At 39.4% G+C, this 12,039-nt stretch overlaps 1 protein-coding gene across 2 annotated transcripts in view; it reads left to right on the top strand.

Annotated features, from left to right (window-relative positions):
• Nucleotides 1–12,039, top strand: part of CCDC102B (coiled-coil domain containing 102B) — a 375,607-nt gene that overhangs the window by 15,041 nt on the left and 348,527 nt on the right. The window contains exon 3 of one of the 2 annotated variants that reach the window (XM_050768119.1): nucleotides 4,653–4,685. The exons of the other annotated variant lie outside the window; for it this stretch is intronic. The gene's annotated coding sequence lies outside the window, so the exon portion shown is untranslated. The remainder of the gene's footprint in view (nucleotides 1–4,652; nucleotides 4,686–12,039) is intronic. 2 annotated transcript variants of the gene reach the window in all.

Raw genomic sequence — 12,039 nt, 5'->3', positions numbered from 1 at the left:
TTCATTTTGTGTGGTTGTAGAACAATGGGAATCCTTACGCACTGTTCATATGAGTAGAATTTATATTTATAAATACAGTAAACTTAAGTTTCTCTTAGTTGTTTTAATACTAAATGTAAAATGTGAGGTTTCATCTAAATGAATTCCATCATTACATACTTCAGATTAGATTTCAGATCATCATTACAACAGGTCAGATTCTCTTATCCATTAAAAATATAAAAATACAAAAACTTTAGTGCTGTGTTTTCTTTTTCTTAAAAAAATCTATATTTACTTCTAAGTCTCCCTAGGGTTCAAAGGTACTAACCCAATTATGAAAGTCAATTAATATTACATTTAATTAGGTTATTCATTTTTTTATAGACTTAGTCCAAGAGGATCACTTAGATACTTTTCCAGGACTCTGAAGAAATATTTTGAACCTTATTTGTAGTTATTATGCCATTTTTTCATAGTTTAAACAGAGTGACACACTCATGTAATACTTCCGTCTGCTCATAGATGTCTGCAGCTTACTCAAGATAAGCAATCGATCAGAACACTTATGATCTGTTATCATCTTTTCCTTGAATTTTAAAAATGTTAAACATTAATGTAATCTCACTCTCATTCATATTCTTAAAGTAAGCAAAAGCTACTGATTTAAAAAATAATAGTAGATTGGTTATGGATGTCTCACATATCTTCATCTGACTGAATGCCACACTTAAGAAGTCAATCCCTTGAGTCAGAAAATGTCTTCTATATGATGTATTTAATACTGAACTGTATTCTGCATCCTTTATCAATATAAGAAAGGTATCAACATTATCAAAAGGACTGAGTAATAAGATTCCAGCAGAAATATTCTGATATCTTGATCTTCTTTGGCAGATTTAAATTAATATTTATTTACGTAGGTCATTATGGATTTAAGACCTTTTTTTTCCCCCCCCGAGATGGAGTCTCACTCTGCTGCCAGGCTAGAGTGCAATGGCACGATCTTGGCTCACTGCAACTTCTGCCTCCAGGGATCAAGCGATTCTTCTGCCTCAGTCTCCCAAGTAGCTGGGACTACAGACATATGCCACCAACCTGGGTAATTTTTGTATTTTTAGTAGAGGCAGGGTTTCACCATATTGGCCAGGCTGGTCTTGAACTCCTGACCTCATAATCTGCCTGCCTCAGCCTCCCAAAGTGCTGTGATTACAGGGGTGAGCCACTGCATAGATTTAATGTATTCGAGTTAACCATAAGTATTTTTCTATTTTTGATGCTGATATGATCACAAACCCCTATAATCTAGTTTCTGTATCCTTCTGATCTGATTCCATTAACCCTTGAATGAAACTTTGGCTTATATGAAAACGTGCACACTCTCTTACACTTTCCTTCCCCAGACTTGGAATCAGTGATCCTTCCAAAATACCTTGGCTCCTTTTCATGGAAAATTGATTTTGAGGAACTATAATCTGGACTCTACATTCGCATATTGGGTTGGTCCCATCTGAGGTTCCATTGCCTCAAGGTCATTTTAGTGGACAGAGGGATAAACAATTTTGTATATGTATGTATGCATATATAATATAAATTTTGTATATGTATATATATAATATAATATCTGTTATATGATCTCCTAAACAATAATGCTAATTCAGGTATATATCAGTTGTCGAATTTATTTGGATCAAAACTCTTCAGACAGACAATAGTCTTGAGATTTTGAAATCTCTGAACACCATTTCTACTGCAGTAAAAGTACTGAAAATTGTATGAATTAGTGCAAGCAAAGCTCTTTTTGGAGGAAATAAATCTTTTTATTTATTTTTATAAAACTGAACACATATCAAAGGAGAATGGTTTACAGTTGTTGAGATTTAAATTGTAGTATCTACTAAATACTTGCTATTTTTCTCACATAAAAGTACTTTCTCAGTCCTTTGGCTTTAGTACTCTAAGAGCACTCTGAGGAACTTTATTCATGTTGATGTTTTGAGTTTCTCAAACATTAAAGTTCAGAAAGTGGAGAAGCTAATTTCAATAAAATATACTGCTTCAAGAGGGAAACTTCAATCTTTTTCCTGTGGGCCAGTTTTTATGGAAGCACAGGGCTTTTCTTCGATCACCCTGTGTATTTTAAATTATTTCTAGTATTTCTATGGTGGATACCATAAACTGTTTGGTTAATAATAATCATAGCTTGAAGTCTTATTCCTTGAAATGTGTATTTGGCATTTCTTGAAGGCTTTTTTTTTTTTTTTTTTTGAGATGGAGTCTCGCTCTGTCACCCGGGCTGAAGTGCAGTGGTGTGATCTCAGCTCACTGAAACCTCTGCCTCCCGGGTTCAAGCAGTTCTCTGCCTCAGCCTCTGGAGTAGCTGAAACTACAGGCGTATAGTCCCACCATCACGCTCAGCTAATTGTTTATATTTTTAGTAGAGACGGGGTTTCACCATGTTGGCTTGGCTGGTCTTGAACTCTTCACCTCAGATGATCTGCCTGCCTCAGCCTCCCAAAGTGCTAGGATTACAGGCATAAACCACCGTGCTTGGCCTTCTTGAAGGCTTCTACAGGAATGTCTCATAGTGATCTTTCTTTTGTAACCCTCACCTGCCTGCAGACAACATGAATTCATCTATTTAGAGTTAAGGTTTTCCAGTTTTCTCTTAAAATTTTTAGGATACCCTAGTTCCCAGATCTATGTATAAACAAAACAAAACAAAAACAAAAAAAAATCTATGATTTTGAGTCATCCTTGCTATGCCAGTTACAAGTTTTATAGACCAGGGACCATCATGGCTAAACATCCATTGGACAACGGTGGAGCTCCCTTCCAGATTCTTGGGCTGGGGACTTCCCATAGACTGATTTAGCTTAGGGACAAAATAAAGACATCCAATGTAGAAGGCGAACTATATGAAAAAGAAAGATATAAGGGTTGGTGGGAAAGGTTATGCTAAGGCTAGAGAGACTCAGAGAAAAAGTAGACTCAGTTAATGATCTTTCTGTCATTTCACAAGTCTTTCTGAATAAAACAGCTCAGAAATGGAGCCAAAGCCAACCGCATCAGCCCCAAGCAGGGAAGGGGATTTAATGAGGTGGGTCTGAAAGAATAGTACTAAGAACTCATGCCTTTCACACACACTCTCTTTGTCCTGGAAAATAAGACTGCTGACTCAGAATTAAAAACTAGTGTTGTTTACTAAGAGCCAATTAAAACATTAAAGAACAGAGGAGAAATGTCATCACATCTTGGTTCCTTAATCTGTCAAAATTACAAATATTCTTGCGTAAATCCCTTTGAAAATTACCTTGTGGTTGAGGAAGGAGCAAAAAGGGATGAGAAGATATTTTAATACTCAGCAAAGGAGAGGAAAGGTAACCTTAGAGTCACAAGTTAGACAACTATCTGTCTGTCTGTCTGTCTATCTATCTATCTATCTATCTATAGCTTTTTAACTTAAGCATGCTCTAAGAAGTTAGACAACTTTAGAGATTTCTTTGAAAAGAGCACTGAAAATATAGACTTCATAGTGTTTTGTTGCAATAAACCCTCATATCAACCTCGAGTGTTAAGAGTTGCTAATCTCTATAGATAATTAACTTTAGATTTAGGAAATAAACTCACAGTAGCTTGCTTAAATTGAGAATTTACCTAAGAGGACTCCAAATTCCTTTATAGCTTCAAGGATTAAACATTTTTTACACTTTATTGCATGTTTACCCTTTCCACTTTGTGATGCCTCGTAAAAGCTAAGATTATTTTTATCAACCTGGAAAGACCTTTAGGTTCCTTTACTCATAAAAATGGTGACATCTGCTGGAACTATGTACTTCAGCACCAGAGTAAGGTCTGAACAACTGCCTGGATTCCCATGTTGGCTGCATTTCTACGTTTCCAGGAGAGGTAGCAGATACACTTGCAAATGGGGAAACAACAAAGTCTCTGCTTTATTTAGAATGAAGATTGATCATGGACAAAGCCAAGCTCTTTAAGACAAGATTTCAAGAGCTGAAAGCTTCTAGAATAATATCTTTGCAAAGAAACCCATGCTACTAAAAAGATTAAAAAGTCAGAAAGCAGTTAGCAGTGGTTGCTATGGAAGCAACTGTAAACCTGTCCTCTGGGAAGAACAGAAGAGAATAGTCAGCTTCCCTCAGGGAAGTGGGTTCTAGGGCTCATTAAGGGGCACAGGTGACAGCAGACACCTAGCTCTGAAAAGACAAATAGTTAAGAAGTGCCTGTCTGTAGGTTTTTTTTATTACCAGAGGCTGCAGCATTAGGGGTGTAGCGATTAGCCAGAACAGCAGGGTACAAACATAAATTATTATAAAATCCAGACTGTATTTTGTCATCAGCATTGCAGAATGTTTTGAATGACACAGTATGACAACAACAAGGGATTATAGTCATCATCTTGCTTAGGGAGAAATTTTATGCATCATGTATATTTAAACCACAAATACCAAAGATTTTATGTGCAGTGACTCAAATATCACAATTTTAAGTCTGTTTGAGATTTGAAGCAATGCCTGCTAATTCAGCATTCTGAAAATGAGTATCCTTGTTTATTTTTTTCATATTTTTTATAAAAGTTGACATTTTTATTTTTTCTCAGGCTAGAAATACTTGATAATTTTTGTTACTGTTCTCTAAATCTGATTTTCCAGAACTTGGCAGGATGAAGACAAAGTGTGTGAAAGGTATGAGTAGTTCTTTTAAATTCTCTTTTATCTACCTGCTCATATTTTCTAGGAATTGAGAACTGAGTTTTTATGGATATTCTTTTAAAAAAAATTATTTAGCAATTGAATTTTCAGACCACAAAATACTTTAGGGTTTCATTTGATCCACGTTACCATATCTCTTGCAGCAACTCATTTTACTATTTCCTTCATGAAAGTTTATTCAGGACTTGTTTAGGGAGAAGAATTTCTGAAACTATATATTGCTGAAATATCTTTTTATTATAGCAACATTTTATTATTTATTTATTTAGAGACGGAGTCTCTCTCTGTCACCCAGGCTGGAGTGCAGTGGTGCAATCTAGGCTCACTGCAACCTCTGCCTCCCGGGTTCAAGCGATTCTCCTGCCTCAACCTCCTGAGTAGCTGAGACTACAGGCATGTGCCACCGCTCCTGGCTAATTTTTTTATTTTTATTTTTATTTATTTATTTTTTTTAAGCAGAGATCGGGTTTCACTATGTTGGCCAGGATGGTCTCAATCTCCCGACCTCTGGCGATCTGCCTGCCTCGGCCTCCCAAAGTGCTGGGATTACAGGCGTGAGGCAGCGCGCCAGGCCTATAGCAGCATTTTAAAAGGACATTTGCTTGGGTGTATAATTTTATATCCAACATTTTTTTCCTTAAATATTTAAAAATATCCTACTTCTTCTTTTGTTGCATCCATTTTTGTTGCTATGTCTGATATTCTGATCCTTGCTTCTTTGCAGGTGATCTCTGACTCACTGTAAGCTTTGTAAATTTCTCTAGGACTTGCATGTTCTAAAATATCTCGCTAGCATTTTCAGTCATAGGTTTTTCTTTGTATATCCTGTTTGGCCTGAAGGCAAATCTGGCAATGAAAACCCAAGTGCTCACACACCCGTGACTCTGCTGAACTGCTCGCACTTCTTACCAGGCGTCCTCATCACAATGCTTTGCCCATGTCCAGGACTCTTTAACCAGAGATGCATTTTTTGATATGTGATATGTGAGGTCCAGTATAAACTAACCAATTAAAAACACCTTATGTTGTAAGATCTGTGTGCTCTGTTGTTCTAACTGAATATTTTTATCTACAAAGCCTGTATTGGGGTTAATTCCATCCTTAGAACCTGGCATTAGAGGGACATCATGTGGTAGTATAAGGTTATGCAGGCAGGCTTGTCGGCAGCTTTCTTTGTGAATTGCTTTTTCTTGAGAGATCAACTCTTCGTTCACAGGATGCACTTTTGCTAACAATTATCATACGCCAAATATCATATCCTTTATACCAAAACAACATTTTGTCACTGTATAATGGATTAAGTTATTTAGGTGGAGAGGAATTTTCAGGATTTTTTTTTTTAAGTTTTTGAAATAAATATAGGGAATAACAATTCTAAAGGTTGTTTTAGGATACACACTAATGGAGAGTATAAAACTATCCAGTGGATGTCACTTTCAGAATGCCTTAAAGTCATTAACATTTGAATCCTAACCAGATTTTAAAAGAAGTGTGAATGTTGTTTGCTCGTCAAAAGCAGTGATGATAATCTTAAATATAGAGTCCAGGAATGGCATCTGTGAAACACAAACATCTTTCTCCAACTTGATGGTGAATTAATGCTGACTGTGAGCTAACATAAGAGCCTTATTATTTAAATTGTGTTTTTTAGTAGCATTCTGATCAAAACCATTATTAATGTTGTTGCCTTGCACCGCGCACATCTTTATATCATTGTGTTCTAATATCATGAGATAAGCATATGGTTCTCATATAATTTTTTAGTGTAATAGTGTTATGTTTGTGCTATGTTTTCTTTACATGTTTTTATTTTGAAGATTTACATCAGATCCAGTTATTTATAGGGCATTGAAGACCAAACATATGCAAACATCAAGTATTTTAGAGTTGATTTCTAGCAGAGGCTGAGGTGGGACTCTTGTTCGAGGGATTTAGTGAGGGAGCATCCTCAGGAGAAGAGCATGGGGGGGATCAGTACAGGACAGGGAATCCAGCTTGGCAAGAATGTGTCTTAGCTGGAGACTGGCTTCAGCTTGACCCCACAGGACAACTCTAGAGCATCGCTGTCCAGTGGAAATATATTGCATGCCATACAGGTAATTTTAAATTTTCTGGTAGCCACATTTAAACACGTAAAAAGAAACAGATGGTTTAAACACTTTGAACGAGTGCATCCAAAGTATTGACATTTCAGCATGTATCAATATTAAACATTTGATAAGATATCTGTAATAGTCCATTTTCACACTGCTGATAAAGACATACCCAAGACTGGAAAGAAAAAGAGAACGAATTGGACTTACAGTTCCACACGGCTAGGGAGGCCTCAGAGCCATGGCGAGAGGCGAAAGGCCCTTTCACCTGGAGTCAGCAAGAGGAATGAGGAAGAAGCAAACGCGGAAACCCCTGATAAACCCATCAGATCTCATGAGACTTATTCCCTATCACGAGAATAGCATGGGAAAGACCAGCCCCCATGATTCAATTACCTCCCCCTGGGTCCCTCCCACAACACGTGGGAATTCTGGGAGATACAAGTTGAGATTTGGTTGGGGACACAGCCAAACCGTATCAACATCTTATGTTTCTTTTTATACTAAATCTTTGAAATCTAGTGTGCGAACAACATGTCTCACTTCAGGTGCTCGACAGACATGTGTGGCGAGGGATGACGGTATCCAGTGGCACACACCTCAACCGCACAAGAGTTGGTCGCGTCTTGAGCCAAACGGGTCAACGTTTGTACCCCCAATTCAGTTATTAGCTATACTCTGTCCTCAAGGGTTGGGAGGAGTAGTCTTAAAGGCGAAGTGGTTCCTGTTTGTCTGAGGGCAATTCTTCTTGAGAAGGTGTTCTCTTTGAGTTTTACCAGCAGGGGATGAGCATGGGGGGAACATGTCTGGGCACCTGAAAACAAAGCATTCTCGACAGTCCCTAGGGGCGCTCATGTACACTTGCTTCTCACATTAAGTTCCTTCGGTGCACACAGGGCTTCTCCAGGATTACATTTTTTTTCTGAGAAAACTATGAGGAAGGCTAGTGGGACCAATGATAGCTCCCACTGCAGGCTTGGTCCCAACACTCTCTCATACCCAAGATTTCCCTTCTCCACCAGTGTTTAGAGTCTCCTCCCCACTGACTGGTACTTGTGGTGGTGGTGGTGGTGGTGGTGGCAGTGGTGTGGGGTGTGTGTGTGCGTGTGTGTGTGTGTGTGAGAAGGGAGGGGTTTCTCAAACTCACATTGCTGCAGGATCCGACTCCCTGTTTATTTTGCCCTTATGAATGGCTGTGATTGGTAGTAGAATTAAATCCAGCAATGCTAGTAACAAAAGACATCCTGGTGGATCACCAGAGTGCAAAATATCTTCTGCTCTGTCTCAATTATGTAGCAGAAGCCCTATTTCTTCATGATTAAAGTCAATTGCTCCTGCTAATATAGCAACTTCTTTCTTAGCTAGTTACTTCACTAGCACACAGAACATAAACTGAGCAGTAATAACTTTAAGTTTAGTGCAATCCACGTTGTTCCTCCTGGTGGAAGTGATTTCTTCTGGGAATCAGGAATGCTGAACCCACAGAGATTATATTTGTGCACATTGGAAGTACAAATCCCTTGAATGTGGATGGTAGTGAATGGCTACCTCCCCCATTCTCTACCTGGACACAGTATTTTACATTTTGAGGACCATATAATGACCATTCATTTAATGTGTGTATTGCATAATAAAGGATAGTACCCCATCCCCTTGCAGGGTGTCACATTGAATCGCTCGTGATTCCCTGCATCTACAAAGCCTGCTTTATCACAGGCCATGGCTCTTGCACTCTGTGGGAGGTGGTAGGACCGGGGTATTCCTTGGTCTTATGCCCACTACTTCACCTCCATTTCTTTAAAGTGGGTCTCTGGGAATGAGGTGATCATATGTAGGATCCTATGTGAGCAGAGTAGACATTCTTTGCATTCTTGGACAAGAGGGCTCGCTGAGATATTACAGACAGGAAAGGCAGACTATTACCTGGAATACGGGTCTATCCCATCCAAGTTTACATATTACTTGGAAGAATGGAAGGGATCTGATATAATCATTTCCAAATAATGCCCAATATAGACCTTCTGAGAGATGCTTTCAGCATTGGTCCCTGATGGTGGCATGACAGAGCTTCAGCAGCCGCTGTAGCTAATTCACCCTTGGCCTAAGGAATCTCTTGCCTTTGGACCCATGCATCTCTGCCATGATGGCTGCTTCAACTGAGCCCATTGCATAAGCACAGGGATGACTGAGAATGGAGTCTGACTAAAATTTATTTGTTAATTTATCTTGTCTGCTTGCTTGATGAGTGTCTCTTTGGCAGTAGCTGCTTCTGTGGGCAGTAACCTGATTTAGAAGGAGCTCCACACTTTGTTCCCACTCCCATGCCTCCCATGCATCTCATCTGCTTGCCTCTCCTCAGACCTCTCTGAATCCAGTCTACCAGGCCTGCTCCTCCTAGGCCTCTGACTGGACAGTCAGCACTCCCCATGATACACCCTTATCTCAGCCATGTCTGTTTTCACACAAAGTGGGTGGCCAGGCACATCGCCTGAACCTCTGGCCATTGGACTGTAGATAAGCAGCCATTTTTTTTTTTTTTTTTTTTTAGACCAGGTTTTGTTGTCACCCAGGCTGGAGTAGTGCAGTGGTGCAATTTCAGATCACTACAACCTCCATCTCCCAGGATCAAGCGATTCTTGTGCCTCAGCCTCCCAAATAGCTGGGATTACAGGCATATGCCACCACGCCAAGCTAATTTTTTGTATTTTTAGTAGAGACAGGTTTTCGCTGTGTTGGCCAGGCTGGTCTCAAACTCCTGGTCTCAAGTGATCTGCCCAACTTGGCCTCCTAAAGTGCTGAGATTAAGAGGCATGAGCCACTGTGCCATTTGGCCAGCTACCATTCGTTTTTGATATGCACCCAAATTTCTAGCAGGCTCACTGTTTCATGAACAAAGCCTGAGCTTTTAATTCTTCTCCTTTGCTTTTACTCACCCCACTCCCTGCTGTCATGATGCCATAGGTGTGAGCTTAGGACAGATAACTGTTCACTACTGGCAGGTGACATGAGAGTCTAGGTCAACAGTTTATGCAACTTACTTGTGACCTCTGAACCTGCTCATGTTTGATACTGGGTGTGATTAGTCCGTTGTACTACAGATTATGGCTGGGTCCACCTATAACTTGGTGTTTCTGAGAGTACACAATATAGTATTTTTGTCCATACGAAGTCATCACTTGATGACTTCGTATCTCTGGTTCCACTCTGACCCAGTAGTAAATCAGGGACCGTTTTACACATGGTGTATGTAGTTATTTTTTGCAGATGACATGCCTTCTTCCAAACCTAGAGATCTAGCCACAGCCTCTTGCTGGGGCTTACCAGAAGCTCCTCCTGGCATCTGTCTCTATTAAGACACATCTGGAAATATGAGATGGCCCAGGTAGTAGGTTTGCTGCTACACAGCCTGGAACAACTGCAGAGCTTCCTTGTTTTGTGCTGCCTTCTGAAAAAGCAAGTTGTGTCCCAAGATAATTGGATTATGATGTCATTACTAGTATGACATATGTTGAATTAAGTGATATTCTAAAAATAAATACTTAAATAGATACTGAAACACAGTCCTGTGGTATATCTTAAGGAAGGATTTCTCAACCTCAGTACTATTGACATTCTGAGTCAGATAATTTTTTGTTATGGAGAAGCATCCTGTACAGTTTAGGATGTTTAGCAGCATCTTGGCTTTTACCCACTAGATTCCAGCAGCACCTGCCCCAGTTGAGACAGCCGAAAATGTCTCCAAATATTGCCCAATGTCCCTTAGGGGATAATCAACCCCAGTTAAGAACCACTTGTTATATGATTCTCTAGAATTTATCCTGTATTGATAAAATGAATGTTTGCTGTCATTTTAAAGATCTAGGAAAATTTTTCTCCAACGTCAATCTGATTTTTGAAGAGGTTATAAAATCTTTGTTTCCTCAGGTTGTAAGATAAAAATGATTATAAAACTTAAAATCCCCATTATAGTTTCTATATGAAACATTTGCAAGTCACAGAAGGTTTTTCTTTGGTTTTGCAGGACTGTTACTCCTATACCATGATCAGATCATTCATGTGATCTCTAACACTGATGTGAGATTGACATATGATAGAATAGGGTGTTGGCGAACACTTGCTTTTAATGTGAGGAAAATCCACCAGTGCAGCAGTGAGGAGGTGAGGACCTTGGCCATTGCTGGAATTGGAGGTAGTGGAGTAGATCTGCATGAGTAACCCAGTGCTGCCTAGGACGGGGTGGGTACATCTGTCTACAACTGCCTCAAGCCCTTTCATCCCTCACACTAACCTAAGCCCCATTTTAGCCTGTTTCAATAATAAAGTAATATTTAAATATGTATACTATGAATATGTATATATGTACTTATGAAGTATTAAATACATATAAATTACTAAAGTGACACTAACTTCTATTTGCTTTAGAAGTACCTTATTTATCAGTTTGCTCAGCATGGAGAAGGGAAGAAAATGTTATTTGTTGCGGGAAGTCAGGGACCCCGAACGGAGGGACCGGCCAAAGCCGCGGTAGAAGAACATAAATTGTGAAGGTTTCATGGACATTTATTAGTTCCCAAAATTAATACTTTTATAATTTCTTATACCTGTCTTTACTGTAATCTCTGAACATAAATTGTGAAGATTTCATGGACACTTATCACTTCCCCAATGAATATCCTTGTGATTTCCTATGCCTGTCTTTAGTCTCTTAATCCCATCATCTTCTTTGTAAGCTGAGGAGGATGAATGTCGCCCCAGGACCCTGTGATTGTGTCGACTGCACAGATTGTTTGTAGAGCATGTGTGTTTGAACAATATGAAATCTGGGCATCTTTAAAAAAGAACAAGGTAACAGCGATGTTCAGGGAACAAGAGAGTTAACTTTGAACTGGCCGCTGGTGAGCCGGACGGAACAGAGCTATATTTCTCCTCTTTCATAAGCAAATAGGAGAAATATGGCTGAATTCTTTTTCTCAGCAAGGAACTTCCCTGAGAAAGAGAACGCGCCCTGAGGGTAGGCCTATAGACGGGCCCTTTTTAAGGCGTCCTGTCTTTTATGGTCGAAGCTGAAGGCATGAAATAAGCCAGGGTCTCCTATAGTGCTCCCAGGCTTACTAGGATGGGAAAACTCCCACCTAATAAATTGTGGTCAGACAGGTTACCTGCTCTCAAACCCTGTTTGCTGATAAGATGTTATCAATGACAATGCGTGCGGAAACTTCATTAGCAATTTTAAT

The sequence above is a fragment of the Macaca thibetana genome, chromosome 18 (genome assembly GCF_024542745.1).
Source record: "Macaca thibetana thibetana isolate TM-01 chromosome 18, ASM2454274v1, whole genome shotgun sequence".
Taxonomy (NCBI): Eukaryota; Metazoa; Chordata; class Mammalia; order Primates; family Cercopithecidae; genus Macaca; species Macaca thibetana.
Note: the sequence above shows the minus strand (reverse complement) of the source record. Positions and strands in the feature narration are given on the sequence as shown.